The 16128-nt window shown below is 39.2% G+C and overlaps 1 protein-coding gene across 1 annotated transcript in view; it reads left to right on the top strand.

Moving 5' to 3' along the window:
- Nucleotides 1-16128, top strand: part of LOC111601906 — an 84536-nt gene that overhangs the window by 52696 nt on the left and 15712 nt on the right. The window contains exon 5 of the mRNA XM_023318754.2: nt 15632-15716. The gene's annotated coding sequence lies outside the window, so the exon portion shown is untranslated. The remainder of the gene's footprint in view (nt 1-15631; nt 15717-16128) is intronic.

Genomic DNA, 16128 nt, shown 5'->3' with positions numbered 1-16128 from the left:
TCATGAAACAAACTCAACTCTCTTCCAATGGAAGACTTATATAATATACAGTATAGTGTAACTTTATAGTGTATAGTATATAGTATAGGATACCTGAACATATTATTGTTATGTTAACATGAATACTTTAATTATATATATTTGATAATCAATTTGTAAAACTCAAAAATAGAGTAAATTAAATAGTTTATTGCAATCTGCTCTAGAATGCTCGACTCTGGCATACCCTAAAACAATATATAAAATGATAATAAAATCGATAAAAATTGATTTTTCTATATTTATCGATAAACTTTTGTATATATATGCAAATTATATAAATACAGATCCATATCAATTAAACTACAAATTTCGATGAAAAGAAATTTTTATGTGTTTATCGATAAGCTGTTGTATATCTGTGCAAACTCAATAAAAAAATTTTTTCGATAGATATCGATTTTTATAGATTTGTCAGAAACCTTGTATTAGGGCAAACTATTTATTCCCAGTTTCATGACAATTCAACAAGAGAGTTCGATAAACATATCTATAAATATAAATGAATATAAATTCTTAAATTTATCGATAAACTATTTTCAGAGTATATCTATGCAAACTATACATTGCCAGCTTCATTCCAATTCAACTAATTCTATAAGTATCGATTTTCAAACATATTCAGCGCGAGTAAAATTCATCACATTTTTTGCAAACCATATATTTCTAGCTTCAAACACTTGACAATCTGATATATGATTATGTAAAAATTTATTATAGTTATTCTCTATAAAGAACATTTTTTAATGAAACTGAACATCGAAAGTACTCGCATGTGATATAAGTAATGGGCATAAAAAAAGAAAAAAGAACAAAAAGAAAAACAATCTCGTCATGAAAAGAATGGTGCTTGCTGTTGTCATTGTAACTTTGCTGAATTGCTTTTGGCCCGAAGTGTTTTAGTTATGAGCTTTTATTATAAGGCATAGCATAATCCAGTTGCTGTGCCATGCAAATGACCTGAAATCGCTGAAGTTTTCGAGTTGAAAATTAATCGAAATCGAATTGAAAAAGGTACGATTATGAAATGTAAGCTCTGCAATAATGAAGTACTTCACTAATTTCATTCATTGATAATAATTAATAAAAAATTACCTTCAAAGCAAACGTTTTTGAAATCTGTAGCGAAATAAAATCTCGTCAAATTTGCAGTTGATTGAATTGAAGCTGCACAGGCGAAAAGCCCCAAATAAAATGGCTGCCACATATGGAGCTGGAGATTGGCAAAAAGTGAATGTCTGGATGCTTGGAGTGCTCCAAAAGGCTGAGCTCAAGTCAACGTTTATTTCTAAGCTCGATAAATAACCGCAGTCAAATGAAAGTGAAATCTGAGCAGCATTTGTTTTTGTTTTGTTGTGTTTGTCTTTTTTTTTGGGGTGTTTTTGTTGTATATTTTGGCCATATTTGCGGCTGATTTGCTAGTCATTCGGTTGTCTTCTGCTCTTGGCTCGCGTTCCGCATTGCTTTGGGCTTATGCAATAAGCGATTCCCAACCTCAATAGCAATACCCCATGACAATGATGTGTCACATTTTGGCTGCGGATGCGGCAATGTCTGCGGCTGCGTCTGTGGCTTCCACTTCAATGTAGCTTTGTAGCTGGCATAACTGTAGCTGCAAATCGGAAATGAAATAAAAATGGCTAAAATCAATTTCCATTTGCTTTGACGAACAGTTGCAGTTGTTAATGTTGCTGTTGCTGTTGCTGTTGCTGTTGTTGCCGTTGTCGTTATTGTTGTATCCAAGTGAAGTAATCACAGTAAACAGTAAAGTCAATAAATAAACTGATGAGCACCAGGCTAACATTATTGTAGTTGAAAACACCAACAACAGCAACAACAACAACAACAATGGCAGCAAATACCAAAATCGAACTGAAGAAATGCCAATCATGCGCGATAATAACAACAACAGCACACAAAAAAATACACCAACATCAACAACATTTACCAAAGATGATGGCAAATGATGACACAGTGCTGGGGAACGTACAAAGCGAAGATCTACTCAAGCTAGCTTTTGAGGCAACATGTCGAAAATCAATTTAATGCAGTGCAATCAAAAGTTAAAATTGAACGACCGTGCAGCCAGCAAAGTTGAAAGTGCTGAGAGCACAACACCAAACAAACACACAACAGCAACAACAACATCGAGCAATTGCTTTGATTAGTTGCATAAAGAAAAAGGCAAAAGGTACCAGGATGAGTTATCTGAATAGCACAAACGATGACTTGACTTCAATTATCGATTGTCAACCGAAATCATGTTGAGCCCTCGGAAGCGATTTCATAATGTGCCTCTAGCAACGGCAGTGTGACTCGGCAACAAATAGGCCCAAAAGTTTAGAGCCTTTGCGAAAGTTGTGCCTAAGACAAACACACTAAAATAAATACATGCCTATATATATATGTGTATGTACATGCTTATGTACAGTGTCTTAATAATGTCTTTGCACAGCAGCAACCTTATTGTTTGGCAACTTTGTAAGACTTAAAAGTCAAGAGAAACTTAAAATAATTTTAGTACAGTTTTATTAACTAGTTAATTAACTTATATGATAAAATGAAAAAATATATATCTTTGGCCACAATTCTATCTCATAAGCAAATGCATTAAAACCATTCTTAAAAGCTGCGTAAAATTGTATATATATTTATAATAAGACAGAAGAGAATAACAACATTTAGGCATTATTATATATATATATTATTATATATATATACATATATATATATACGAAATTATCGTTTATTTTCTTTAAATAAATTTCGATACGTTTTTTATTAAAAATTAAGTTTTTAAAAATTTGCATTTCAAACCAATTTTAATTTATTAGTGACTTAAATGCAATATTGCTCTCTCTTTCTCTTTTGTTCTATCTCTCTCCCCCACATTGACTTTTACAATCATCAGTATAATCATGTATCAGTTTCATATCATTATTTGTGTGGCTGGATATTTTGTATTTAAGTCAAATTTTAATTTTAATTGGTTTCAATTTGACATGCATTTTCAAGCCATCAATATCTATTTGTAATTCAGTTGCTCTCAATTTCACGTACATATGTTTCAATTTCACTACGTTTCGCAGTTAAATTTTGAATGTTTAACAATGTTTGGAAATATTGTTCACTGTTAACTAGGGCGAATGCATTTTTGCCGCTTACATTTTAATGAACTTACAAAACTTACAATCAAAATGCCACTGACCATAACAAAGTCTTAGCTGGACGACCTTTCTTAAAGCTTCAATGTCTGGGCTATGTGTGACAGTGTGTGTGTATGTGTGTGTGTGCGTGTGTGAAAAGCTGTTAGGAATTTGCATAAACACGCTATAATATGCGATTATCATAGCGACATAGACTTGGTTTCGTATATGGACTATACACACGGCTGACCACGCCAACGCCACCTTCACTTTCGACGCGGAGTTGGCTGCTGCTGCTGCTGCTGGTTTTGTTATTATTTTTTTCATATTTCTCTTTTTTTTTGTTGTGGAAAAATTGTGTCAACAATTTGTTGGCCGAGCTGTTGCGCTTCGGCCTAACGAGCCACATAAACATTTGAATATTTCGGGCATGTGCAAGTGTTTCCGGCTATCACAACTGAATGTATTACATGTGTGGCTCGTTGGGAAACTGGGACGTGGCTGGGAGATGCGATTCCCACACTTTGGCACGCCTTAAGTGGCAAGTTATGCAATGTCTTCGACCATCCGGCAGCATATAAATCATAACTCTTGCTGCTTGGCGACGGCAATTGGACTTTATTGAATTGAATTGAGGCGAATTGAAGTGCGTTGAATGTTGACTTTTGTGTGCACATCAAACTAATTAGCAGTCAGACGCGCTCAATTATGAAAGCCCACAACAGCAGCCGGAGTAAATAAGTTGCACTTTTAGAATTGTTTGATTTATGGCATGAAAGTTGCGCGACCTTTTGGGGAATATTGAAGCTGCAGTAATTCCCGTTATAGCCTCGCTCTGGTTAACGTTGCGTATGAGTAATCGCTAAACGATTTACGGAAATTGCCATACGACATTTATTTAATTTATATTCTTCTGTTGCGATGGCGACTGCTGCTGCTGCTGTTGCTCATGTTGTTGTTGCTGTCGTTGTCGTTGCTGCTGCTTATGTGAATTTTTTGGTTAAATTAGTAATTAATCGATATAAATTAACACATTTATCGTTTCAACGGGGGCGAATCTCCGATTTCCGAGGTAAATGAGAACGTGTTTCTGCTGCCACACCGAAGATGGAATACACTTGGTGATATAAGGCATCGAAATAGGTTATATAGGTTATATATCTATATATCTATATATATATATATATATATATATATATATATATATATATATATATATATCTATAGTAGTCCGATAACAGTTGAAACATAAACTGTTTAGAAAATCTTCGGGAATTCTTATATCTTCGCATCAAAAGCCATCAACTAATCGAGTTGTTCTTCAAACGTGTTTCTCGCATATTGATGCTGCTCAACACGTGTGATAAAATTGTAAAACCCCTCGAAAAGCGTACAAATAAACAAGCAGAAAAACAAATCAAAAACGGAACGTCTGCCTGCCATCAGAAATGTAAATTTAAATTCCCAAGTTGCGGCTAAGGTGACTGAGTCATGATCTTTCGAAAAGCGCTTGGTAGCCGCTAATCTGTTTATTGAATTACGTTGCGTGTCTTATCGATAAACATACAAATGAGCAGCAACAGCTTGTTGTATCCACTTCAGTAAACCCATAACTCAAGAGGTATTATTTGCATCGATTCAGGATGCCGCAGAGTTCGCACTTCATGTTTGGGCGAATTCGCAACTCATTGAGGGCAATGTGTATTGAAATGTCTTACGTCCAAAAACCCATGTACTTGAATGCTTAACCAAGGAAACTAAAGAAACACATTTTTACAACACGAAAACTAATTGAAAGTTCTTGTAGAGAGATCACGTCTTATTTAACTTGGCCGCAATTCAAGCCAAATTGATTCTTGCTGTTTTTTCCACCGTTGCATTTACCGTTCAATACGTGTGTGTGTGTATGTGTATGTGTGTCTGCGCGTGTGTATTGGTGCATTAACTAACTGTAGTATCTGTGAGTGCCCCATTTAAGCATCTGTTTCAACGTCTTCAATCAATTGATTGATTATGAAAACCACGCACGCAAAGCATAATCAATGATGATTACAATGCAGACGACGATGACCATGATGATGATGATGATGATAATATGAACTGTTAGCATATTTATTTATTAATATGAAATAGCAGCAACTGTCGGTCCATGCCAAAGCAAAGAGCAACAGGCAACATAAATACAAATTGTTATTAATGTTTGCTTTAGTTTTGTTTATTTGTTCGTGCGATTTGTTATTTCTTCTTTTATTCATAAATACATTCATTCGTCTTGTCTTGCCACACTTGTGCTTCCTCTTCGCTGGCAACGGTTCGTGCAAAATATCAATTCGATTCCTATTGAGCACAAGGTTATTCTGGATGCAAACGTGAATGCTCCAGCGGGCATTCGGTTCGCTGTCTGTAGCTAGTTAGTTGCAGTTTCACCGCCACCTTGTTATAGTTTCAATTGATTTTTATATCATATGATATATATATATATATATATATATATATATATATATATATAAATGATCAGACCCGGTTTGGATCGTGCGTCGCGACTCAAATATGCTGGACCGGCGTGTCGGCCATGTGCCGAGCGAGAAACCGGCTTGACACGTTGCCAAAGTTAGTTTCATATTGTTTATTTTTATTTTTATATATTTTTTTTTCAAATGCCAATGGCTGCCGCGTTTCGCAGGCGACTTTTACTCTGCTGTGTTGTGTTAAACTTGAACTTGCGAGACGATGCGTAGCCAACGCAGCTTCATTGAATGCCAGCGTGTGTGTGTGTCTCAATTTGTAGCCAACAGCCCAAATAGCAGGCTGCCCACCATCACGGTAAACTGACCCATTGGTGAGGCCAAAAGCGAACATATAACTCCGGGCACGGCTATCTCCTTCGGTGGCGCGGGTGCGGCAGCTCAGGTAAGCTCAGGTGTCAGTTGCAAGATACCGAGTGCCCGGTTGCTCATTGCCCGTTGCCAGTTGCCAGTTGCCTGTTGCCAGTTGTCAGTTGCCAGTTGCCAGTGAGTTAGCTGGCTTTGGTAGTTGATACTCATAGTTGGTCAGGCTTGTGAAAGTTCAGTTCAGTTCAGTTCAGTTCAGAAAACTTTCAAGTGCAGCTGCTAAACTTGACAAGCTCTGGAGCCAAAACTTGCAAACGGATTCGTTAGATTTACCTGACTGTGCTCAGTGCTTGAGGGTATTCCATCCAGCCCAGCCAGAGCAGCACAAAGTCCTATCATAACTGTTGACATAGAAGACATGTCATAGCTTAAGGACCACCTTCAGTGGACCTAAGCTGCTTATGAATTATTTGGCAATAAACGTCAGCGCCAGCCATTCAATTGAGCTTACAGCAGCAATCGTTAGGCAAATATTATCAGCTTATACTTAAAATGCATTTAAATGAAATGAACAGAAATGCTTCGACTTGTTTGGCTGCTGCAGACGGCGAGTCTGTCGACAACATTAGCTGAACAATAATATCCTCAATTAAATACAACTTATGTCATACAATAATAATAATATAATATTAAGTTTTGATGCAAAACTATGTGAGGCAAAGCGGCAAGGGTAGCAAGAGCGAATGGTAAAAGAGAAAGATATCAATTGTGTATAAATACGTAAACATCATTAGCACTTGAGACTTTGTGGGCCTAATTTGAGAATCACAAAGAAAGGTGATAATTTCGAGTAGGATAATTTGAGCTGCGTAATGTAGAGATCAAGCCGACTAATCGAATCGAATGACATAATACAAGACGGCTAGTACAGGGCATCAGTAAGTCGTGCATATTTGCTTTTAGTTGATTTTGATTAGCAATTATCAGATTATTTACTGATGTGGCAAAGTCTAATGAACTCAAAAAGTCTATGTGGTTGTTGTCGCTCGGCTGGCTTGTCCCACACAGAAGAGCGAAAGTTGCAGACGCTCTGGCTTTTGTCAGTTTTTGGTCAAAGCTTTCGCATAAGCGACTGCGATTTAGTGTCACGAAAAACTTTGCCATTTCGAGCGTTTTGGCCAAGCTTATTGAAACCCGTTAGCAGTGCCAGTCACGGTCCATCCAAAGACAAAAGATCGTCGGATCGCTGCTTGATCGATGATCTTTTGCGCTCTAGCCAAAAGACTTTCTTCGCGGCAAAAGCGTTGAATGACCGAGACAAAACTGAAATGAAAATCGAGCAAAAATCCATTTGATTAATTGTTAAAGGCCAAAAAAATAATGCAGCTAAAAATGGAAACTCCATAAAGCTATATCTGGATTTCACAAGAAAAGTCAATGGATACGCATGACTTTCAAGTCTTTTCATATATATTTCGCAGTGTTTCGGTTTATTGTTCGCCTGTCTCTTATACAATTGACACCAACAGTAACTCGAAATGCATGCTGGCTGTGTGCATGCGTGTCAGGGAGAGAGTGTGTGTGTGTGGGTGGCTGTCATCGTTGTAGCGAAAGCAAAATTAAGCCATTAATATGCGTGATGAGGTGTTTGCAAATCCAAGACCAACACGCTCTTAAAAGTTTAGAAAATGCTCAAATTTGTGTTCATATCCACCTGAAGTTGATTTTTGATGTTAATTTTCTTCGATTCACATTCCATTTGTTTGAACTTCTGAACTTCCTGTGTTATGCATAAGCTGCCTAAGCAGCCAGTTCCGCCTGGACCCTGGTATACAAATTAGGCTTCACAGTAAATCGTGGTATAACATATATAATCAGTTAGCTAGTGAATATATGAGCAATCTCTGGAATAATTGATTAGCTATTCACAGTTTTTCATCAATATCTCAATATGTTGTCCGTTTGCGCAATCAAGCCAACTAGTCAATTAATTGTTAAGCTCTGCTAGCCAACAATACTCGTTGGCTTGAAATCAAAAATGAATATTCATCAGGCTTTAAGAACCTGCCATTAAATGCATCCAGTATCTAACGACTAGATTAGTTGGTTCTTTGAATGTTGCTTTGTCTATGTCTGTGTGTGTTCTCTGCCAAGTTCAGGGCAGACATCAACAACTAGATGTACTACAAGAACAGCAAGCACTTGGCAGAGGACTTGAATTGCGGACGCCCTTCAATTTTTTGCAACATTCTTTTTCGGACGCATTTGGCTGCACTCTAATTACATTTGAAGTGTGGCCATTGGCCAGCAAGAGCGAGCTAACTTATCAACATGCTCATCAACATCAACATCATCATCATCATCATTGTCGTCGTCATCATCATCATCATCATGATTGCTGCATACTTGAGCAATGAAAAGGGGGCTTAACTCTAGACCAAAGACTCTTGCCTGTGCGCTCAAGCATACGACTTTGTTTTCTAATTTGGCTTTAACCTTTACCAAAGAGTCAGCTCCAACTCCCATTATCCATAGGGCGCACACAAAAAAAAAAGAAGACATAAAACGAAAAAAAGTAAATCCCACAGCAACGAGAAAGAGAGAGAGAGCAAGAGAGCACGCAAATAAATGGTACAGTCAAGAGTTGTAGACATGAAAACGAGCCCCAAAAGTGGAGGTAATTGAACCATGGCATATAACCTTGACTTAACCGTGGAATTTTGCAACTCGTTGCCGCTTCGCTTGTCGCATTTCCTCTTTGTTCATCTCGCTCTCTCTCTCTCTCGAGATGTTGACCCCCGAAATAATAATGGTCAGGCAGGTGGGTATCGCCGCCACGCCCACCGCACAACTCGCAAAAGGCAAATGAAAAATTCGTGCATCGTTTGTCATATATTCGATTTAAGTTTTCGTTTTGCAATTGAAATTTTCAATTGAACTGTTGCAGTTGCAGTTGCTGTTGCAGCTTCAGTTTCGATTGCAAATTGCATTGATCCTTCCGATAGAAACTTTTCCTTTGACCAGCAGCAGCTGTCTAAAAAGTTTTAGTCACATGTTGCCAGAGTATGTGCGTATTTAAAAAAATAAAGCAAGCTACCTAGATATGGGATCTGTGGCATAATAAATGCTGAATGATATCAGTTTGAAATTCTGACGTTTGTTTTCAATTTCTAAGAGCAACACAACTAACATGGAAAACCTTAAAACAAATTATTATTGGCTTGACTTGGCTTGCAGCTGAAAGTAAGCATCTATCTGAATGCAATTTGAGTTGTAAACCAGTTCCATTTCGACTGTGTCCTGGCCTACGTCTGGTTTTTTGTATCATTAAAATGATTTTTGAAAACAAAAAATATTTGCTTCAATAGCTTATTTAGATTATTGACAATTCGGCTCTGCTTCGTGCTCGGCTGTTGAGCTTCAGTTCGTTGTATGCGAAAGCTTCTCGAAAGCTTTAATGTGCTTTTCAGTGGCAAATTAAAGCTTTTGGAATGCAAACGAGTAAATTGATATGATAACATTGAATTGAATGAATTCGTATCGCTATATCATTTCCTGGTGGAACAAATAAAGGCAAATACTTCGAATGCATTTGGTTAATTAAGCACAATTTGCAATTAATTGAAACGTTTTTGTGCTTTGTTTGTGCGGCTCTCGTGTGCTGGCTGGCACTCAACATGACATTAATCCGAGCTGTCTGCTGCCTTTGTTGCTGTTGCTGTTGCTGTTGTTGTTTACTGCTGCTGTTGCTTGAAGTGAGCAGACAGCCAAGTCAACGACACCTTGGGCCATAAAACGGTTCAGTTCCTGTTTGACATTTTCGGCTAATAAAGTTGGTCTCACATAGCGTACGCTACGAATGAGCTCCAAAACTGCACAGCTTCTGCCGACCCCGATGTCTCGATAGGCCCCCCCTTTGAGCGGCGCTTAGCCACTTGAGTGCATTGCACTTGACCGCATCGTAAATTTGCCAGTCATGGCTAGAGGCTGTTGCAGTTTAGCTGCCCCTTTTGGTGGCGTCGCCGACGCTTGCTGTCAACTTTTAATTTGTTTTAAAAACTTTTTGATTGTTTTGCTTCTGCTGTTGCTGTGCTGTTGCTGTTGCTGTTGCTGGCATGCAAATGCGCGCCCAAGCTCTGGCGCCACAGCGTCTTCTTGGTCTTGAATTCTCATCTCTGGTCATGGGCCTCTTTGCTCGGTGCTCGGTAGCTCTCTGGGAGGTTGCTCGGGGCATCCATTTGCAGTAGCTTGATTAAATTGTCTTGGCCACTCCGTGTGCTGGCTGTTATTTAAAGTTTTTAATTTCATTTTATTGACACTCGCTGGCAACACTGGCCATCCAGGGCTGCACGTTTGTCAGCCGCAAGTTTTTACCATTACAGTGGCTATTGTTGCTGCTGCTGCGGCTGTTGCTGCTGTTGCTGTTCTTGACAGTTGCCCACAAAGCCAAACAATTTCCAGCCCGTTCAAACCCTAACAGCAGCCAGCAACCAAAGGCTATCCAACAGCTGCCAATACGATATTCACACGCATATCAAACACGACGGCTCGATGGCTGAACAGGAATGTTCGTTGCTGATTGAGTTTGGCTTACCTGGTCAGAGCTGTACAGTCTTTAGGCTAACGGTTAACATATAGCATTTGCTTATGATTTGCCAACGAACCAGTTGATTGTCGCACGTGGCAACGTGCTCTTTGCTATATTGCTACGAAGGACATGCAACAGACGTGCTGCAACGGCAACAAATTGTTGTTGCAGGCGTTGGCAACAATATGCGAAATGTCGCTGACATCGCAACTTGCAGCAGTTGCTGCATTTGCCATGTGAAGTGTGGGAGTTAACTGAGCGAGTAGGAGCAAAGAGAAAACTACACGGAGCGAGAGAGAGACAGAGAGAGATGTGCACCTACACAGACCGTCTCGACGGCCAACTTATGTCAGCTGCTATTACAGTTACTGCTGTCGGGCCAACTTTTGCATGCTGTTGTTGTGCTGTTGCTGTTGCTGCTGCTGCTGTCCAACTAGTGAGTCAGCAGCAAGAGCGCGCGCGCGTTGGCATTCTAATTTGTTTATGTTAATGCAATAAAAACACTCAATTTGCGGCTGCATATTCGAACCATTTTCTTGCTCTCGTTGTTGTTGTTGCTGTTGCACTCGCTGGGCAAACATCACATATTGGCGACGTTATCGCAACGACAGCAGCAGCAGTAGTACTACCAGAAGCAACATAAAAACACAGCTAACCTTGTTATTGTTATTTAATTTCACTTTTTTGTTAGCATTGTTATTGCTATTGCTTGCTGTTGTTGTTGCTGCTGCTGCTGCTGCTGCTGCTGTCTGTTGTTACCGTTTTGCGTTGGCGTTTTTCGTGCTGGTTGTTTGGCTTGTTGCTGTTGCCATTTTATGCTGGTTGCATGATTTACATTGTTGGCGGCATTTTTTCTCTTTTTCTTGTATGCATACCCTGTGCCCATCAACATTGCTTTCAAAAGTGTACCAGGCTATCACATGATTGCTCAGGCATTATAGCCCAGCTTTGTCAGTCCACTTGTCCTTCTATTCTGCTATACAGAACTACAAAGCTCTCTAAAAATTCTATAAAGACTTGCAGTTCCAGAGGTCTCTTAATAGATTGCTGCTTTTTATTAAAAAATCAAACAAAATTGATTCTTAAGCACATCTTGCATGCTACGATCACGTCTGAACTATGCCATTTACAGGGTATAGCCCATGCATGCAACAGTTCCATGCGTTTACAAAGTGCTTACAAATTTATTGAAAGTAAAAACTGCAGATGTGGAACAGTCTGGCAACGCTGCCATCGACTGGTTATAAAAAATGAGAGAAACAAAAATGTGGCTGGCTGCGTCGCATTTGTTTCAATTTTTGCATTCAATTTTTGATGTTTGCAGTTGCGTCACATCGACAGCTCGCGAATTGACTGCTGACTGCCGACTGCTGCCTTCGTACCACTGTGCATACAAATTTTGCATGGGTTTATTTGATAAATTTTTAAAAATATTTTTTATTCCGCCGCGACCATGTCTAAAGTTGCCAAATCCAGCTGCGACATTTGCATTTGTCATATACAAAAAGGTCGGCTAGACGACTAAGGAGGGACAGAGATGGAGTTAGGGAGTGAGCGGGACAGGGCAGCACTGGGAGCATGTTGTGGCCTTTACAGTGGGTTGGCTGCCGCTGCTGCTGCACTGCCAGACAGATTTACTTTTTACCTACTACGCCCAGCCATAGCCATAGCCATGGGGCTGGCGAATGTCTCTATTATTTGCACACTGAAAGTTTATAAAAACGCCTATCCTTTTCTTTTACACTCGCTTGCGCGCGCTCTCTCTCTCTCTCTCTCTCTTTGTCTCTGATGTTGCTGTTGTTGTTGGTGCGCCCAGCTTTTTAATAAAGTCATTTTATTTACATTTGTGCTTTTGTTTAGTAATTTATTTACTTTTTTATGCCATTACATATATTTGGTGCTTGCATATTTGCTTTTGCTGTTGCTATTGTTGCTCTTGTTGCTGCTGCTGCTGCTGCTGTCAGTAGCCGAAAACATTTTAAATGCCATTTTAATTATATTTGTTCTTTTGTGCGTTGGCTGGGCGTAAATTCCACTTGGCTTTGGTCGCTCAGTTTGCAAGTTTTTCAATTAAAATGAAATAAAGCGACATAAATCAAGTCTCTCTCGCACACATATGTACACAAAAACGTTGCCTGGCAGTAGCAGTAATAGCAGCAACAGCAACAGTAGTAGCAGCAGCAGCAATACAAAAAAAAACTGTTTAAAAACTATCAGCAACCGCAAGTAACTTCATTTGGCTTGAGGCAAACGCTGCGTATGAGCAATGTCGAGAGCCGAGCCACAGTCAACACTCGACATCACCGAACAACCACTGGCGCAGAGCATCCGTCCCATTCGAGCAATTTACAGTCTGCAGCCTGACTGACATTTGCGTGCATTTGAGCAGCTGAAACGGATAACTGGGCCCACAATCTAGGGGCTTGGGCTGGGCATGCATATTGTAATGGTTAGCAGGATTTTTGGAACGGGACGGCATCTTTGGGTATGGCTCTGCTGAACTGGGCTGAACTGAGCTGAACTGAGCTGAGCTGAGCTACAGCTGCACTTGGCACAGACATTAATCAAAAGCAAAATCGTTCAACTCGGTTGGCCAACAAAAGCAAAAGAATGCATGGCGCATAAAGAACTTGAGGGCTTGCTCAAAATGCGAATTTATTTTAATTTCTTTGATACTTTCGAGCCACAATAAACAAAACATATGTACGCACGCATATATGTCTGTGCTGCTGACATGCTTGAAGCATTTGCTTAAGAAACAAATCAATAAATGACAACTCGACCAAATGAATATGTTAAGAGTCCATTTCAGTTATTTGTCTGCAGCGCATATCGTAAAAATCTATGTAATATTGAATAGGGTCAACTGCCAGGACATGCTCTGTGCACAGTCCTTGGAATGTCTTTAACTCTAAACCAATATGCGTAGGGTTGAATACGATTCGCTTGCTACTACTGGTGCCGTTCTATATCAGCTGTGATTTGTATAACTAGAACTGTCTTTTTAATTAGTTTAAAAGTTATATTAGTTGCCGAGGTGGCCTCATTCTGAACCTCAGCCCAGCATTCTAGCCTGCACGCCCAAAAAGTTGCAATTGACACACTGCTGCAACTGTAATCGATCACAATTGCAATTTTATTTATACAATTCCAAAAATTATGCATGCCTTTCATTGTATGCCGGTGATTGCTGCCTGAGGGCAAACGCTGTTATTTAATGGATTTCGATGACATTTTCAACATCTATTAATATTATATATTTGTTTGCAACTATTAAATTTTACTTTAAATGAATTTGTATCTTGTCAAAATTGTATTTAATGTACAATAAACCAAAGGCAAATTCGGTAAACACGCTTCACATGTGCTCGCATAAACAAAGCACATTAACTTTTCGAATAGATTTGGTTTTATCGTGAGCATGGAAAAGTTGAAGTTAACAGCGATCTATGCTGAACTCAGTTGAGTGAGCTAAATGGTCGAATGATGAACATGAGTGAATTGCAACACCTTCGCCTTCTATTCAACATATTTAGATAATAATTTACATTTATTGCCATCGAGAATTATTGTAAATTCCTCAATATAATTCGTATAGGCTACAAAATCAGTATATAAATATAGAACTAGATAGGCAGACAGGACTATATGGATTCGGCAAATGTTTGCAATCAAGAATTTACTCCATGTGTCCTTTTGCCTTTAACTAAAGCATTTCACAGATACACAGAATAAGTTATTAAATTAATAATTATTTGTCTTTGCTTCAGTCTAATGCCATTTGATAATGGCTGAGAAGTAAAACTTGGAATGATAAATAATTGGAGTAGCTTCAAATATATTTAGTTGAGTCGAAGTGTCAAACTTTACTGTAATATTAAAGTAATAATGAATGGAAACAATTGACGAAGATTTCCACATCAAATATTAATTTTAGCTATGAACTACACCTTGCTTCCTTAAGCAGCCGCTCAATCGATACCAGCTGATATCGGCCTTTAATAAGTCCAGTTATTGACATTCGGCATGCGGCTTGTGCCAGTTTTTTCTGCTTTTTTATACATTTTTTATAACTGTAGCTTTTGTTTATGACAAGTATTTGTGTGTGTGGCATGCATTGGCGACAAACACAATGAGCACTCGAGCGTGGCCTGGTTGGTTGCCGCCTGCCACCGCGACAACAACACGGCTGCCGCCTCCTGCTACCCCTTTGGCGCGCCAGTGAGTGCACTTATCAGCGCCAATTGCAATTGTTTTTAATAATTCACTTTCACTTTTGCGCCCGTAGCTTGTGGCCCCAAAACACACACTCACAACACACACCCGCCCGTACACACCCAAAAAACCTTGAACCGCATTTCTGTTTTCTCACCTGGCAAGCGGCTAGCAGGCAATTCAAGCTGGCTTTGGGCCTGACTCGGGCAGACAGTCTGTTGCAAACCAAAGCTGTGGGCCAGCTCTGGGGATTTGGACTGGGATTGGAACTGGGCTAAGCCCCGGCCTCGGTGGCCTGTTGCCACTTGACTTTGGCTTTTTGCATACGAATAGCCGATTGTAAGACTTACTGTGACAGTGTGTGTGCGAGTCTTTGTGTGCGTGTGTGTGTGAGTATGCGTGTGGCTGTGTTCTCTTCTTTGGCTGTCTTGCTTTTTTATCAATTTTTAAGAGTCGCACACTTGAAGTGTGGCAGCAGCAGCTTCCCAGAAGCCACCGCAAAGGCCAAATAAAAGTAATGAGCTTACAGCTAAATCTGAAGCCGAAAGGCGACTCTAGGCCATATTTTCGTAGCCTGATCTCATTGCAATGGAAATTCAGGGTCTAATGGGTTTGCTAAATGGTTTGTCACAGACTAAAGAAGGCCTGGCAGGCCAGCCTGTTCGTGTGCCCCACTAGCTCTGTAATGTGTTGCAGAAAAAATTGCTTGATCACATTGATCATTTATCTAATTTCATCTGAATCACTGCGAACAACCCGAACAAAAGAAAAATCTTAATTTTAATTCTTTGCTCTTTGAACTCTCTTTGCAGAAACTACAGCAAACGCGGCAATAACAATAAATCAGCTTAAGAAGTCCTTGACAAGCAATTGACGTCCGTGAAATTCGTTTGTGAGGTAACTAAATAATTTGTATTTCTTTTCCAATCAATCAAAAAATCCAAGTATTGAAAAACTGTTTGCAAATCAAATTTATTTAAATTTTTTCTTATATATATTTTTAAAGCGAAGTTTACGCCAAATTTTGCCTAACCAGTTTTGAGATTTTCCTTGGTATTTGTTTGGCTTTTTTCGTTTCACCATTTCCAATCTATTGCCATTTAATTTGCTTAGCTTGTTTTCACGTTTTCTTCTGCCCTTAAATTTTTCTATAGAAAATAAATTACGGTTCCTTTTGTTGCTTGCCAGCTTCAGCGTTCAATAAGTGTAACAACATAGACATACAGACACACACACTCATACACATGGAAGCCTGTGCACTTTTTATATTTTTAACCTGTTCAATGTGCCGTGCCAATTGTTGTTGTTG

This window comes from Drosophila hydei, unplaced genomic scaffold (genome assembly GCF_003285905.1).
Source record: "Drosophila hydei strain 15085-1641.00,03,60 unplaced genomic scaffold, DhydRS2 tig00000211-arrow-pilon, whole genome shotgun sequence".
Classification (NCBI taxonomy): domain Eukaryota; kingdom Metazoa; phylum Arthropoda; class Insecta; order Diptera; family Drosophilidae; genus Drosophila; species Drosophila hydei.
Note: the sequence above shows the minus strand (reverse complement) of the source record. Positions and strands in the feature narration are given on the sequence as shown.